Here is an 18,597-nt window from a genome sequence, read left to right on the forward strand (position 1 = left end):
TTATGAATCAATGCTTTATGTGCCTATAAATTAAGCAAGAGGCAACAAATTGGGTGTCTTTAAGATGAAGACCTCAACTCTCTTCTCTCAGGGTTATATGCCTGAGAAACTTCTAAGGCTCTGAAAAACCAAGAGCTATAAACAGCCAAGATTGATCCTCACTACATGTACCAGGTATCCTTAACTGCAACCTGGGTAGTTCTTCTGCCTTAAGTGGTTATTCACCGAGATAAGTGTAGCAAAAGTTAGTTCTAATCTCCATTGAGTGTGAACTACCTGTCAGGCATGATGCTAAGAAGCTGTGGACATACATCTTCCTTTCTTAAGCTGCACAGTGGCTTGCTTTGGTGGGTACTATTGTTGACTCCACTTTACAGGTGAGGAAACCAAGGCTTTGAGGCATGATGTAATTGCTCAACATCACAAATCTAGCAGGAAGCATGAAAAGAACAGATGCTAAGTTTTTCAGACTCCATAATTCTGTGCACCTATTATTTCACACTGTCTGTAATGTTTGTTACCATGGCCATAAGCCTTTACAATAGGGGATTCAAGAAGGAAGTAGTTGATTTGTCACGTTAATTCTTTTTATCATAATTAACTCCATATTTTTTATACGTTAAAGACTTTAAGAATAAAGAAGTTGCTACGAGTTTGTGGTCAACTAGAATGTACGATCATTGATCATTGGGTTTTATATTTAAATTAAAGATTCCATTGATCATTGGGTTTTATATTTAAATTAAAGATTCAAGCTCTAGATGCAAACAGACCTAGATTCAACGATTGTGAACTTAATCAGGCAAATTAATTAACTTCTAAATTCCATTATGTTATCTTCTAAGAAATAGGATTAATAATAGCACACACTTCAAGCAGTTCAAGCGTTGTTAAATAAATGTAGCTTTTCAAGAGCAAGGGTTTTTTGTTTTGTTCATTTTTGTACCCAAGCACCTAAAACAGGGCGTATACATAGTAATTGCTCAATAAATATTTGTTGAATAAGTATAAAAAGTTCCTAATACACTGTCATTGTATTTGCCACTATTAGACAATACAAATAATAATGGTACATATTTAGAATTCTCTTTAAATGAGAAGCATGATTTGAGATTCCTAATAAATAAAAATTCTTTAGTGAAATTGGCATAGATGAGATTCTGTGAGAGCCATAGTACCTTATCATCCACTAGCCTTTAGCTGCTTGTATGTATCTGAGAGATGTCCACCCTTTCCTCATTGGGAAAAGAAGAAAGGACAATTAACTGGTGACAAATTTTACTTGAATTTTTAATGTTGCATATTGGTATTTCACTTAAGAAGTGCTTTGAAAATGCCACAATTTACTGAAACAGGTTTTAAGGTCACATAACTCAGAGTATATTTCAAAGAAAAAGACAATGGGAGGGAGACAATTTTCAAGAACTGTAAAGTGAGGTTGGAATGCACTTTCCCATTTTAAAAGTCATATTGGGACTTTCACAGTATTAATTCCAGAGGCAGGAGAACTCATTTCACTGCCAGTCCACTGAGTACCCCCCTCTGCCCCAGGCTGGAGGTGGTTAGGGAACTAAGAGTCAATGCTCGCATCAGGGTCCCCACCCAAAGACCCATATGGGTAAATTCAGCCACTAGAGTATAGGATCAACTTGGGGCAAGAAACTCTGTCTTGTTTATTATGATTTCTCCAACATTTAGAAGGAAGTGATCCATAAAATTTGTTAAGTGAAGGATTGAAGTCAATGACAGCTGGCCTTTATGCAGCTGTCCTTTTTAAACCAATATTTATAAAATGTACATTTATTTTTCCTTTCAAGGGAGAAACACAAGGAGAGCATAAATATTTCAGGGAATTTTGTAGGAAATAAAAATTTTATTTATTTATTTTATAAATCAGGGGAGATCTATGGAACATGTGTTTTTGATAAACTTAATTTTGAATTGAAGTAAAGAAATTCTATAGGCTTAGACACATAATAAATCATTAACACATATTGAAAATGAAAAAACTGTAGAGTCTCCGAAGACAAATGCCCTGTCATCTTGCATGATCTGCTGCAGAGCTGGAGCTCTGGAATTAGTCTTTTAGGTCAACATTTTTTCTAGAATGTCCATCAAATTAGTTTCAAATAATATAAATGTAGCAAATTTGTATTTTCTGTGTTATAGTGATTTGGATTTTTCGACATGGGTATTTCTTTCATGTTATTTACCAATATGGGAATAAAACGTAGCACATTCCACAGCCTTGGAGAATATTTCTGATATATGCATGCAGGGGTCTTGAGCACGCATGTGTAACTACCTCACATGGGTGCAAGATGAATTGCATTTGGGATTTAAATCACTGTTTTGTAACCTGTCAAGATGCTTTGACAGACTGTTAAGACTGAAGCTACTGTGAAAACTGTTCTCTCATTTACTTTCCATTGCTCAATTATTTTGAGCCTTACCCAAAACAGGGATTCATTACCTCCAGAGAGACGTCAGAAGATGTCAGGATGTAGATTTGTCTTTTTTATCCTTTCCTTGCAAATGAGATTCAATTGTCAAAATGACAGAAGATTCAAGCTGGAAAGAAGCCCCCAGTAAAATGTCAGAACTTCATCACAGTATGAGTTGCAACCGGCACATTAATAAGTATTCATTCATTTGGGGCTTGACCTGAAGCCAACAATTAGACTTCTGGACAGAAATTGCATAACAGCCAATCAAACATATGGGGTACATAAATTATATAGGGATATAATTTAAAAGGTATGAGACATGTTCATTACATCAGCTATTGATTTGTCCTCTTTTGAACTTCAAAGAACTTCTCTAGTATGTAACTTTGTGACATGGAAGCCAATAAACACAAAAAAGTAGTGTTGTTTATAGTGACCTCATTATGCTCGGTGTTCAGATAATGATCTGCGTCTTGCAGAAAAGACTTTGATCTGGGAAATTGTGCTAGAAATCTTTCGAACCAAATTTTCTTGAGGCATTAAAATCATTTTGTGCTGCTGTGTGTGTAGTAAAACAAGCTTCATTTGGTTAAAGGGGCTCTTTATCTGGCTTTGTTTACTCTGGATGTAAGAGCATTTGATTCTCATTATCAAGAGAAGTGTGTGTCCTGGGCACTGTGGCTGACTCAACATTCATGTCAGGTCAGACTATTAGTCTAAGTCAGCCATGGGAATTTCATTCCCATTGCCAGCAATAGGTTTACTTGGGGCATGTGACTGAATTCTTGCTAATGAGAAATCAGAGCTTCAAGATAAAAGAATCTGCACTCCTACAAAAAAGCCCCAGGTACCTGTCCCACATCTGAACATTGGCAGGGTAAAAATGACCCTGGGGACAGCTGCAGCTTCCTTGTTACCACTGTGAGGAAGCAGCTGACATGGAATGGCCTGGAGACAGAAAGAACCTGGTCCCTTGTTACCATCAGTGAGCTGCTGGATCAATGAACCCTGGAACCCACTGTACTCGTCTTCTTTTTACAACAGATAAAACATTTTCTTAATCCTTAATACAGTTGAAGCTGATGTTTCTGTTGCTTACAACCAAAAAATCCTAATTGAGGTAGATTAGCTAAATGAACCTGTATTATGAACTCTAGACTGTGATTAGAATATGGGTGTTCTAATTTTAGACTTTATGAGGAGATCAACAGCATTAGAAGTAGTTTCTGCAAATAACTCTAAATGACAATTGCATGCTTTTATATCTACCACATTTATTAGAAATATTTTCAATCAGTTCATCATCCCACTAACCCATGTGGCTAAGGGAACTCCTGTGGCTCAATCTTCATACCCCGGCCATGTGCCCCAGTGGCTTGTCCCACCCACTATGCACTGGAATAGGTGCTTCTGGATTTAGGACATTGATAAAGATGATGATGATGATATTGTAGCCAGACTGCATCAATTGGTTTCTAGCTAAGCGTTTGCTATTTTAAGGTCTGTCCCATCTTAAGCTCAATAGTAGCTGTGATCCTGCACTTTTATCTTTCTCTTTTGAGTACGCTGTGTCCTCTGTGTCTATATTTGTGTACTGTTTGGCGGCTGCATTTTCTATATGAGACCACAAGGGTCACTGGGTATTGGGACACTTGATGGTGAATTTTAATCCTATTTTGGCAAGAAAATTTACTTCCTGCTTGAAAAAAAGAACTAAAAATGAATGTTACATTGTACCAAACATGAAGGCCATAATGCTTCCTGTCCTAGCCTGGGTTTCCCCAGTGACAGGGTGACAGTCACGGGCTTGCCTCCAAAAGGTTTACTTGTGAAACAATCCCAGGGAGCAGAAGCAACAGACTGCAGACAGTGAAACAGAGGAGGGAAAAATAATTTTTGAAAGGTGTACAGTCAAGTTGCTCCCACTATGAATGACTGGGACTTGATCTTGTTGTGACCTTCTGACATATTGAATGAGCCTCAGAACTGTCTGCTTAAGAAACATAGGGAGGCATGTTTATCCATTAGCTCTCATGCCTCATAGGTCGAGTCACCTACGTGTAAGTCTCTCACCCTTTCAGACTCCATATATGTGTACCATGAGAGTTTCCACAGGTATCTCGTGAATCAGGATACTCTAGAGCTGAGATGCTGGTCGGGTACACATAGCTGAGTTTGCTACTGCAGCAGTGATTAGAATAAAAGATGGTTTGGGAGAACCTGAGGTGGGGAATAAGAGGTGGCCAACAGACTTTCTTTTCAATACCGTGAACTAATCTTATCTTCCTCCCCCATAAGAGATAAGTAGCTCAGAGACATTTCTGTTTCATTATCTCATGCTTAATATTTCATGGGCAACACTGATTCTGGAATGCAAATAGCTAAAAGGAGGACCATGAGAAAAACTGGAGAAAGAAGCAAAATGAATCTGAAGGCAGGAATAATAAATCATAGACACACATAAAACACTGGGGAAAATATACAGAATGTACAAGGGCACAGAATATTTTTCAAAGTTATTATGCAGAAGTAGTGGGAAGGATTTGGAGCCAAGGAAGCAAGGTATTATTGAGTGGCCTGGGTAATTCGGGAGGTTGACGATTCTGTGGAGATACGATTATGTACCACCTCTCTGAGAGTACATCACGTAGAGACTGTGGTTGATGCTTAGTTAAGGAGATTCATGGGGTTGTTAGAACATCCAGAAAAGTAGATCTGAGTAGAAATAAACATATCACTTTTTATGTGTGGCTTCTACACAGAGGAATGAGAATAGATACATAAATGTACTCTACATGTGGAATAGCCCCAAAGAAACAAAATTATTTAATTGGATGCCAATGTCTACCAGAATTCTAGAATCCTTTTAGTGGTGTGTGTGTGTATGTGTGTGTGTGTGTGTGTGTGTGTGTGTGTGTGTGTGTGTATGTAACATTCACATATGTGAATGCTTGTGTGATACTTGTCTCTGGCCATCAATGATATAAAGTTACACCAAACCAACTGCAGTTTGCATTGTATCAGATACTTCAGACTGAAATTAATTGGTGAATCAATTGTTTAGCAAAGTGTATTACATAGGACACCAGTCTTATAATAAATCTAGTGCATGATTTTAAAAATGGGGGTCTCTGGCAAAGTACATGATAGAAAATATTCTATCTGTCAGAGTCACAATGGACACCAACATTGTAAGGGCTCTGAAAAATCTTGAAGGACTAAAACCAAGTACATTTTTGTTAAATAATGGTGACCCACATTCAGTCTTGAGTGTAAGAGAATTTTGGAAATGCTGCAGGTAGAATGTTTCAGATTTCAGCAAGCCTTTTGACAAAGTCTTTCATGGTACTCATACATGTAATGCTGATATATGGGTTGGACTTTAGCAAAATTAGGTCAGCTTGTGTCTGGTAGAATTACTTTTCTCAGAATATTGACTAATGGGTCACTGCCAACACACAAAAAAGAGTTCCCTGATGGCATGCCGCAGAGCTCTGTCCTTGGCCCTGCTGTGGTTTAACTTGTTTATAAGTAACTCCAATAATGATCTGAAAGGCATATTTTTCAAATTTTTAGAAAGAATAATGTTGGGTGGAAGAGTCATTACCCTATCACACTCTGAGGCTATGTAGCATTATGGAAAAAGTGTTTTTGAATCAGGTGGACCTGGATTCAATCTCTAGCCTTGCTATTCTCTGTGATCATCTTCAAATTACCCAGTCTTGTAGAGTCTCTGTTTTCTAACAAATAAGTAAATATGGAGGTAACTACATTAAAGATAGTAAATGAAATGTAAAAAGTAAAACCTTTTACTCGTTTGCTGGATATAGGAAATTCTATGTTACTACCAAGAGTTGAATTAAGAGATGATAATCAAATGTCAGAAGTATATTTTAAAGTTTATGCAAGTAAGATTCATTTTTAAAATCAATTATATAGGTGCATAAGAAAAACCTGAATTTACCTGAATTATATTTCTTAAGCTCGTTCCTGGGAGATAAACTGACTGCAAACTCAATATGAGGCAGAAATATACATGCAGCTTCTCCGAGTTAATACAATCTGGGCAGCGATTGTAAAAATAAAATGTCAAGACCAAGGTAAACGGTCACTCTAGTATACTACGCTCTGGCTGCTACCGTATCTGGATTATTCTGTCTGGCTGAAGGACAATATTGACAAGGTCTAGCATGTCCATGAAAGGATGACCTGGATGCAAAACATCAAAACATGTTTTATGAAGATAGTGATGAAGACTACCAAGGAGGTATTCAAGTGGAGTCATGCCGGGAGATATTTGAAGGATGACATTCTGAAACAGGGACTCTGTGCTCTTGTTCTTGGGGTTCCAAGGGCATGAAGGTGGGTGGAAAGATTTGGAAACACATCTGGCTCAATATAAAGAATGAATATTCTCGTTTTTAGAAATTACAAAAAAAAAAAAAAGAAAATGCAGTCTTTCTCACAGAGGAGTGAGTTCACCATCAGTGCAAGTCCAGGGATATATATCCGGAGTCCTGCTTCTGAAAGGAGAAGCACAAAGATTACTGCCAAAGCATTTCCAACACAAAAATTCTCAGACCCAAGAAAGTAAATGAGATGTGGGAGAAAGATCAAGAAGGGAAAAGAAAAACTGTCCGTAACTGTCCAACACACTCGGTTGAAAGGAGCAAGGCTTTGTCTTTGCCTTTGCTTTTGTTTCATTTTTACTTTTTCTCTCTTCCTTCCCTTTTATATCTTTGTTGTGTGTCTAACATCCCTGTGGTCAGTCATTTCTATACTAAGCATTTTGCTTATTATACTTGTTTTGTGCTCTAGGAAACAAAAGCAGTCCCGATTTTACACTGCCGACAAAGTTTTATGGATTGCCTGTTACTGTGTGAAGTGCTCTGTAAATATTTACCCAAAGATTCAGTTCTCAAAACTCCTATGCAGACTTTTTACCTGGACACATAGATAGTGGTGACCTCCCTGCTGTTAACAAAAAGGCCAATACTTTGGCCCATGACTCTGCTTCATTGAAACAGGCACACAGAGAACAACTTTTGATTAGTTTTTAGAAAAAATAGCCGTGTCTGGATTTTAATTATTCATATTATGGAAATAGTATGTGGGTCACTATAGATAAGGAACAAAATATAGAGGAGAAAATAAAAGTCAACAGTAATCCATAATTCTGCTTATATTTGTCATGGACTAGGCCTTACTGATCAAGACATAAATGAAAGGACTTTAGAATAATAAAAGACAAAAACAAAATAATAATGGCTAATATTAATCCTCATTAAAACCTGAGCTGACCAATATTATTATACCCATTTTAGAGAAGAGGTGAACCTGAGGCTCAGAGAGTTAAGTAATTTGCACTTGGTCACACAGGCAGCAAGTGGCAGAGCCAAGGTTTGACCACGTGAAAGCTGGCCCCAGAGAGCATGTGCTAAACCACTGTGTTTCATTGAAACAGAAGCCACCTCTAGAAAGTTTAAAAATGAGGGATAGAAAGGAAAATAAGTAAACACAAAGTTCGTGCTGTGTATTGTATGTAACATTCCTATCCAAGATATATAAAGACCTTCAAAAAAGTAATAAAATATAATACCCCTTTTTTAGAAAAAAAGGAAATAAATATGATGAGGTAATTCAAGGAGAAATACAAGTATATTCAAGTATATCAATATCCTTACTAATCAGGAAATCATGAACTTTAAAAATGAGTTTTATTTTGCTCATCAAAATGGCACAATTTAAAAGAATATTAATAATAATTAGCACTGGCAATCTTTTGGGAAATAAACATCCTTATACAATATAAATAAAACAACATTTTCAGAGGGAAATTTAGCATTATTAATCAAAAATTTTAAAACATAAAGTTCATATTTTTAACACTTCTAAGACATTGTCTTAACAGAAACATACAAATACAAAAAGACATATTACTTAATATCTTTGTAGCATTGTTTTTAATAGGAAAAAAATTGCAAAAACTCAGATGCCTAACACAGGAGTATATTCAGATTGTAATCATAATAATCATGGTTGTTAATATTTATGAAACCTTTTATGTATCACACTCTACCAATATTTTACAGGCATTATTTCATATATGTATGGCTATGTGTAAATAATTGAATTATTTTTCTTATGGATCAATTCTGAGAGTATTTCTTAATAATTAGGATTTAAGTTTTAACATGTATCTATTGGTTGATCTGATTGATCTGAATTCTACCTCCTTATTTTATGTTACATATTTTGTTTTTTAAAGCTTCCTTGATTTGGTGTTGTATCTTTATAACATAGACAAACTTTTTATATTGTGTTTATACATGATTATTTGCATAATTTTGAAAGTTGATTATATGATTTAGGTATTCTGGAGATTATCTAAATTTAAAAAAATATTCAAACTTCTCTTTATTAATTTACCCACTTTAAATAGTTTCCTTTGACTTTCATAATAGAAGATCCAAAAAATAGTGTATTTTAACTTTGTCAACTTTTGATTTCTCTCCTAGTTTCATTCATTTCCTCATTTTTGTTAGTTTTATAGATCTTCCTTACTCTGACACTTACTTCCACTCCCTGTATCTATTTTTTTAGTGTCTTTTCAAATTTTTTACACATATCTTGTTGGATTCTTTAATTGAAATATAATTTACATGCATATTACTTCAGTTTCAGTTGTGCAACCTAGTGATTCAATATTTTTTAGATTATACTCCATTTAAAGTTATTATAAAATACTGGCTACATGCCCTGTGCTATACAATGTATCTTTGTAGCTTATTTATTTTATACATTGTAGTTTGGACCTCTTGTGCTTCTACCCCTATTGTGCTCTGCCCCTTCCCTCTCCCTACTGGTAACTACTAGTTTGTTCTCTGTACCTGGGAGTCTGTTTCTGTTTTGTTATTAAGTTATTTTTTAGATTCCATATATCAGTGATAGCATAGAATATTTGTTTCTGCAAATGGCAGAATTTCATTCTTTTTTATGGCTGAGTAATATTCCACCATGTGTATGTATGTGTTTGTGCGTGTGTGTGTGTGTATGTGTGTGTATGACATCTCCTTTATCCATTCATTTGTTGATGGACACTTAGGTCACTTCTGTATCTTGGCTATTGTAATAATGCTGCTATGAATATTGGGGTGCTTGTATCATTTTTAATTAGTGTTTCCATTTTCTTCAGATATATACCTTGGAGTGGAATTGTTGGACCATATGGTAGTTTTAGTTTTTTGAGGAAACTCCATATTGTTTTCCGTGGTAGCTGCACCAATTTACAATCTCACCAAAAGTACACAAGGGTTCCTTTTTCTCCACATCCTCACCAACATTTGTCATTTGTGTTCTTTTTGATGATAACCATGCTGAAAAGTGTGAGGCGGTATCTCGTTGTGGTTTTGATTTACGTTTCTCTGATGATTAGCAGTGTTGAGCATCTTTTCAAGTGTCTGTTGGCCATCTGTATGTCTCCTTTGGAAAAATGTCTATTCATGTCATTTGCCCTTTTTTTTTTTTTTTTTTTTGTGGTACGCGGGCCTCTCACTGTTGTGGCCTCTCCCGTTGCAGAGCATAGGCCCCGGACACACAGGCTCAGCGGCCATGGCTCATGGGCCCAGCCGCTCCGCGGCATGTGGGATCTTCCCGGACCGGGGCACGAATCCGTGTCTCCTGCAGCGGCAGGCGGACTCTCAACCACTGCGCCACCAGGGAAGCCCCATTTGCCCATTTTTAAAATCAGGTTCAGAAGGCTGTAGTATACTTTAGCTGTTGTCAGTGACTAAGTGGGGTCACTTGTACTGGTAAGGGTATGTCGTTAGAGCTTATAGTAAGTGTTAGTGCTTGGAAGCATAGGAAGGAAAGAACCAATGATTAGAGTATCTGCTATGTATATACATATATATATGTATATATATATATGTTGTATGTATCTTATCTCATAAAATCCTCATTTAGTTCACAGAAAACCTATGCAAAGCAAGTGTTATCATTGTTATTTCATGGATAAAAAAGTCAACTCTCTGACTGTTGAATTTATGATAGTTCATATGGTTAGGGAGGATCCCACCTGGCGACTAAGCGTGTAGAAGTGTGAGCCAAACCCTGAATTATGAGATTGAACAGAGTAGAATATCAAGGCCTTAGTCAAGTAGACTAGACTGCAGACTAATTAAGAAATTCAGTGTAACTCCACCCCACACCATCACATGAACTGGACACATGTGGGGTGGAGCTGGTGTAAAGCCATAGCTCAGTAGTCGTGATTGTCCAGGGCTAAGACTAGACACTGCAAGTTAATTTCCTTTATAGATAAGGATGAGATTCCCAATGTCTTGCTTTATTTTTTCAGATCTGTGTTTGCAACTCATTGGCACTAGTTGGAGACATCAGAGATTATAACATAGTAGGATTGTGTAAAGCTGGGAATTCCCACAAAACAGACTGCTGAAGCCAGACACAGACCATTCAGTTATTCTCTATTTTAGAAAAAAAAAAATTTGCTGGGTAATTCTTCACTAATGAAATTCAAGTTTTATTTTTAAAGATCTCCACCGAGTATCTGAAGAGTGTCCCTTTATATAGTACTTCTAATAGTACAAGTAGTCATAAACACTGAAAGCAGAAACTCTGCCCTTCTCTGCCTCACCAAAAGCTACTTTCCAATTTGACTTCATTTCTTTTAGTTTTTTTTTTCTTTTTTTCTTTGTGGTTCGCGGGCCTCTCACTGTTGTGGCCTCTCCCGTTGCGGAGCACAGGCTCCGGATGCGCAGGCTCAGCGGCCATGGCTCACGGGCCCAGCCGCTCTGCGGCATGTGGGATCTTCCCAGACCGGGGCACAAACCCGTGTTCCCTGCATCGGCAGGCAGACTCTCGACTGTGCCACCAGGGAAGCCCCCATTTCTTTTAGTTTTATCTCCACCAGAAATAGAGTAAAAATGCTCACTGGGTCCTCCCCTGGCCCCTCCCAACATCCTTTATTTATTGAAAAGCAAATAATTTGCTATCATATTTCTTGACTATAGTCTAAATAATTTCTATGTTTTTCTAAACTTTTAACTATAGGTTCTGTGTTCTCACCTTCCAGTAGTTTTTAGATTCTCCCATAAGAGATATTTTTATTTAATTACAAGTATTTCTAACTCATCCTACTACAGTGTATGTTTTTTGATGAGATTCTACAGTATTGGAAAAAATATAAACCAAAATAAGTATGTGAAATCAAATCATAGACTTTCTGAGGTTCTGTTCAATGTGGAGGTAAAAGTCATGTCTAAGTATCAAGGCCAAGCAACTTGGGCAAAGAAAACAGCAAGATGCTGCAGTTGTCTTGCATGTTTATTAGTGTAATGGATCACATTTATGAAGGCATTGCAAAGTTATAAACAGCAGTGCAGAGTGGTCCATCCCAGATACTCAATATATAACCATTTTATTACTGCAGTGGACCAACATTACAATTAACTAAAGAAACAGGGTACATATAAGTTATTTCAAAAGAAACAAAAAATGAGCTACAAAAGGTCAGCTTTCTGGCCTAGTTTAAAAGTGCATTCTCATAAGCCACAAATAACTGTACAGCCATCGAAACCTTGTACATAAAACCTATAAAGACACTCTTTCTACAACACTATTTAAGGCCTAGAGAGCAAATCGTTAATGGGATGAAGCTTTTGGTTTTAGCTATGCATAATGAAGAAACTCAACTTTCAAAAGTACAAGAATGATTTATTGCTATCCTGTCCATTGATCATTTTCCATCCCCCCTCCAAAATCAGTCTTGGTCAATCTTGGTCAGTTTTGCGTGTCTACCCCTGCACTGGTTCTCCCATGCTCCATTTCCTTCTGGCAGCTTAAATTGTCACAGATGGATGACAGTATGTTACCTTGTATCTTATCTGTCTGTTGTGCCCGCTCAAATGACTTCTCTTTTCTTAAAGAGGAAAGCTATGATGACAGATTATAAGGCCATGATATCATTTTGTAATTTAACACCATTATTCCTAAGACACTAACATTTGTCTGCATAGTACACTTTGAAGGGGTTGCTTGCTGTGAGCCTTGACTCAACTATTTCTTCTAAGGAGTTGAGAAAATTCCAGGATTCATTACTGCAAACACATTTCTTAAAAGCCTTGTGTTCAGCAAAATCCAAATTATATTTTGAAGCATTTTCTTCTTATCTTTAAAACCTTTTATTGTTTAAGAGAAACAATCAATAGCTACTTTTCATACTTAAATTTCAAATCAATAAAATGCATGTGTTTTAAGTTATTTGATATCCTCAAATATTTAAATATATAAAAACATCATTTGTCTTATATATAATTTTTTAAAAATTTCCCCAAATTTTACTTATAAGGCACTACCGGTGCTTTTTAAAACCCCAATAAATGACGAACCATCAATCCTTATCTTGTGTATGTAGGATAGTGACTTTACCTATGTGATAATTCTTCTATTTATCATAGCCTTTACCAAAAAATATTATTGTGTCTAAAGGGTGGCTGAAACTCTAGAAATTGGTATTTCGGTATTGAACTTAGTGACTTACCCTAAATGTCATATGGTCCTGGCTGTGGTGAAGGAAGATATTCAGTCTTAGGAATCAATATTCATGCTTTTGGTTTTCATAAAACATATGCTTTTTACCAATGATGAGTTTACTGCTGTTAGCCACTTTTCATTTGCCATGTGTGATCACCTGTCTAATGATGATTTTGAGCTCTAGGTATTGGCACCACCTTGATGCTTCAACTGGAAAAAAGCCTCAGGCTTTTCCTGGGTCTTGTTCAAGGAGACACAGTCTTCCCAACATTTTTTTTCCAAGAACAGGGACCTAAAGCTTGCTTGTTCTATATGAGGCTTTTATCTAGTGTATGTATATGTCTCCTGGTCCAATGTCTCCTTGCTGTTCTCTGCTGAGAGGAAGCATGGAATGAGAGGTAGAGCTGTGCTTTAGGCAGGCTGATAAGATAGACATGTAAGGTAAACAGTTGTACAAGGGTCTATGTACTCAATCCTAACACATTCCAGCACAGATGTTTTATGATGGATAGGCACCTCACTTTAGTCCTAAAGAGGTGATGGGGGTAGTACAGGGTTGAATGAAGAGGAGGTGCCTGGATCAGTTCTCTGGTCCTCAAGCCAATAGAATGGGTAACTACCTGGCCCTTTTCCCTTGCACCAATAGCTGCCTTGTTCCTAGAACCTTACCAGTAGTTGAAACCAGAGGCAGCCATGTCTGTAGGTACCACATTTAGGGAATTAAAAATATTTCTTAGGTCTCTGGTAATGGAACTTCCTTTTTAACATGTGAGCATATGTTTCAACTCTCAGTCCACCATATGTACTTTCATAATGCAGTTGGCGCTTGGCTTTTGCCACCTTGATATTCTACAACCAACTTTTAAATTTCATAAAGGCCAGATCTGTGTTTTATACAGTTTATACAACCCCAAGGTTATCTGTCTTGTTTCTTCATCTTTTGCTGTGGGACAATGGGTTTTTTGCTTTGTGAAAAAAATCCAAACTATAAATAGTTCTTTGTTTTTGCCTGTATATGTATTTAACTTACAGTCTTTCAATCTTGAGTGTTTCTCTTTTTTTCGCCTTCATTTAGAAGACATTTCTTCCTATACTAGTCTCTCCTTAAGACCAGCTGACTTAATAAATTTAGAGGTAAGAAAAACTCTGCAGTGCTATAACCCCTTTGCTTTCTAAATGCAATAATGGATCCCAGCATTGAGTTCTTTAAAGTGATTGCTTTCCCTGTGTGTTTTGAGGGCAACAAGGCAGGGAGTTTTTAAATGCTTTTGGACAGGAAGAGCCATTCCCTTCTTGGATCCAAGCTGAAATCATTACCTCAAGCCATGAAACTTTCAACCATAATATTATAATACTATAATACTCTTAAATATTTTCATGGCAACCTTAGCCCAGTATAGCCCACCCTCCATAGCAACCCTGAAATGTATTATCACTCTTGTGTGTCACAGATTAGGAACAGTTAAGGGACCTTTTCAAGGTTAGTCAGCAGGTAAGAATTTCTGTGTTTGAGCTCAGAGCCTTTTCCTATAAACTCTCAGCTGATTTTGGTAATGGCAGTATTATGGTTTTGTATACGGAATATGATACTTTCACTTGTCAGAAGTGGAAAAGACAAGATCAAAGAGTTATTTAACTAAAGCGCAGTTATTAGCAAATTTAGTCTCTTTTCTGTAATATAATAGTTATGTAAAAATAAACCAGCCACCCAGGGACAAGACATCTGCTCCTTAATCAGGTGTGTCCTTGTTTAAATGAGAGATATCAGTGCAGAGGTTAACATAAGGGGGAAAAACAAACTTTGTTAAAGATGCTAAGCTCTAACAGAAATGGGAAGTTAAATTCTGGCTAAGTTACATAAATTTTATTGCTTCATTCTCAGTAAAATTCAGGGAGAAATAAGGCAAATTCTTTTGTAAAACTGTAAAGACAACCCCATCTTTCCATTCTGAAAGGCTTCTTTTAACATTTCAAATTTCTACAGACATCTCTTATCGGAGTAAGGCTGCTCCGTTTTGTTTTTTCCAAGTTTATATATTTTCTTATTGCTTTCTATATTAGCAGGCAAACACATAAAGGTACTAACAACCAGGGTTCCCAACATTCAAAAATTTCAGTTTCTCTCTTTCCCTCTCTCTTTCTCTTTCTTCTCTCCTATGCACATGCATATCCCTCCCCACCCGACCTCCAACATTTAGATGACTAATAAAAGTAGAGGCTGAACTAATTCAATTCCTGTACTTTTGTGTGCAGAGTTTCATTTTGACCTCCGGTTCACAGGTACGTGAAAAATGCAAATTAAGTAACACCAGCACTGGACTGTATCTTTGTTTCTAGGTGCCTCCAAATCTGTAAGGGTATCTCAGAGGTGGTCATGGTAGTGGCGGGGAGGTTTGGGAGTTGTATCCATACATATAACTTTTTTTGGTAAACATTTTTATTGGAGTATAATTGCTTTACAGTGATGTGTTAGCTTCTGCTGTATAACAAAGTGAATCAGCTATACATGTACATATATTGCCATATACCCTCCCTCTTGCGTCTCCCTCCCACCCTCCCCATCCCACCTCTCTAGGTGGTCACAAAGCACGGAGCTGACCTCCCTGTGCTATGCGGCTGCTTCCCACTAGCTATCTATTTTACATTTGGTAGTGTATATATGCCCATGCCACTCTCTCACTTCGTCCCAGCTTACCCTTCCCCCTCCCCACACCCCATGTCCTCATTCCATTCTCTACATCTGCATCTTTATTCCTGTCCTGCCCCTAAGTTCATCAGAACCACTTTTATTTTTAGATTCCATATATATGTGTTAGCATACGGTATTTGTTTTTCTCTTTCTGACTTACTTCACTCTGTCTGACAGACTCTAGGTCCATCCACCTCACTACAAATAACTCAATTTCGTTTCTTTTTATGGCTGAATAATATTCCATTGTATGTATGTGCCACATCTTCTTTATCCATTCATCTGTTGATGGACACTCAGATTGCTTCCATGTTCTGGCTATTGTAAATAGAGCTGCAATGAACATTTTGGTACATGACTCTTTTTGAATTATGGTTTTCTCAGGGTATATACCCAGTAGTGGGATTGCTGGGTCATATGGTAATTCTATTTTTAGTTTTTTAAGGAACCTCCATACTGTTCTCCATAGTGGCTGTATCAATTTACATTCCCACCAACAGGGCAAGAGGGTTCCCTTTTCTCCACACCCTCTCCAGCATTTATTGTTTCTAGATTTTTTGATGATGGCCATTCTGACCAGTGTGAGGTGATATCTCATTGTAGTTTTGCTGTGCATTTCTGTACTGATTAGTGATGTTGAGCATCCTTTCATGTGTTTGTTGGCAATCTGTGTATCTTCTTTGGAGAAATGTCTATTTATGTCTTCTGCCCATTTTTGGATTGGGTTGTTTGTTTTTTTGATATTGAGCTGCATGAGCTGCTTGTATATTTTGGAGATTAATTTGTTGTCAGTTGCTTTGGTTGCAAGTATTTTCTCCCATTCTGAGGGTTGTCTTTTTGTCTTGTTTATAGTTTCCTTTGCTGTGCAAAAGCTTTTAAGTTTCATTAGGTCCCTTTTAAAGATATATTAAAAAATATATTGCAGTAGAGCTAACATGTCTGTCCAACTTCTTAGTGTTTCAAATCTTGCAATTCTGAAGAGTAATTTTTTATTTATTATACTATGGGATAGTACAGGCATAAAGAATCAAAATTTGCTGCTCTGTAACTCAACACATTCCCACTTGCTATTATAGCTTCCTGAGGCATTGCTTGCTTGTTTTCTTCCTTCATTCCTTCTCTTTTGCTCTCTCCCTCCCTCTGTTCCTCCATCTTTCTTGTCTAATGAAAAGTGTTTCTCTAGAGTGACCTATTATAGTCTGGAGGATTTCAGCCACAGGCAACATTATGTGGAGAATTAAGGAAGAAACATTTAGATTTTTTGATTCAAGAAAGAATGAAAATTTTAAAATAACAAATTCAGTTTGACAGAATTTTAATTTTGATATTCCCTCCTTTGTAGTTTCATGCTTCTAACCACATTGTAGTTTGCTGTAGCTTTCTCTGGATAATGGTTTATTAGATGATACTTTGCATCTATTTATGTTCAGAGATACATTTGGGAGACAATTCAAGAAAAGGATTAGTTTAAGAATGAATCAAAGCAATCTAACAAGACAGTAAAGGAAATTAAGGATAACCTTCCTTGCTTGCTTATTTATTTATTTACTTATTGGACCCCTCTGGTCATCATACAACATGCATTAGAAATGAAAGTGTTCTGATTTTCACTTTCCTATATTTGTATCAAGGTGAAAGTGTTGGCCATAAACATATGTGCAACTGTCTTTACCATTCCCAGGAATCACACATACACACATCTGCTAAAAAGTAGACTAAAAGTGGAGCTATTCTGACTGAATGCAGAGCAAAAACTCATTTTTTTTATATCAAAATGTGCATAAAGAGTAGTAGAGAATACCTTTGGAACTTATTTTTCCCAATGGTTTGTTGCAGTTATTGGATAACATTAAAGTTAAAGTAAAAACAAGTCAGTGACTGAAGTCAGAATGCCAGTAACATTAAAAAAAATAATAAAACTTGATTGTATTTAATAGCAGGAATGGTATGTTAAGTGCTCCCAAAGCAATATCAAATAATTTATAATTATCTAATTTTAATGAGGCAGTCTAGAGTTCAATATAGATAATCTGATTTTTTTAAAATAATGGATATAACATATAGATATATATGTTATATATAGATAATGATATAGATAATCATATAGATAATATAATATGATTTAGCTTTATGACTATACAATCCTCATGGATTTTTCACAAGAAACTCTGATTTCTTAAAGGACTCTTATCATAGAAATAAAAATACTCTTTTTACAGTTCATCCTTACTTTTGAAAACGAGGTTCACTCACTAACTGGGTGAATAATTCTATTCTTGATAAGAATATTCTATTCTTTCTTTCGACCCTGTCTTTTCATTGTACCAATAACATCTGCTACATCCAACTTCATATATTTTTGGCCTGCTTTTGCTACTTAGGGATATATCTTTTTATTATGGTAAATTATGGATGTGAACAGAATAGTTTCTACAGTGGGTAATTCACAACAATGAAATTCTTTGGCCTTATTTCTGCCAAAAAGGAAGACTTTGCATCCACTGTTGGTAACACTAAATTTAAAAATAATAGGTAGAGTGGTTATGTACCATCCCCTGAGATTATCTCTCTTTTTATTTTTTGTATAAAAGCAAATGGTCTGAGAGCTCTTCAAAGAATAGTTCTGTAGAGTTGGGAGTTGCGTTACCTGATGTGAATAGAGTTTATTTGTTCCCAGACTCTGTGAAGCATAATTTTGGTACTTGTGTTTATCTGAGGAAACAATTTCCCAGATTTTTTTTTTTAAGTTATCCCTATACCTCAAGTAGCTGAACTCAACTTTTCCACTTTAATGTCAATAAACACAATCTATTGACCTAAATATGCCCACATTCACCTCGAGGATAAAGCTTATGGTATTATTAGTCTCTATTCTTAGTCTCTATTTGCTTAATAAAGAACTTAATA

This window comes from Grampus griseus (genome assembly GCF_964374135.1).
Source record: "Grampus griseus genome assembly, chromosome: 3".
In the NCBI taxonomy this organism is placed as follows: domain Eukaryota; kingdom Metazoa; phylum Chordata; class Mammalia; order Artiodactyla; family Delphinidae; genus Grampus; species Grampus griseus.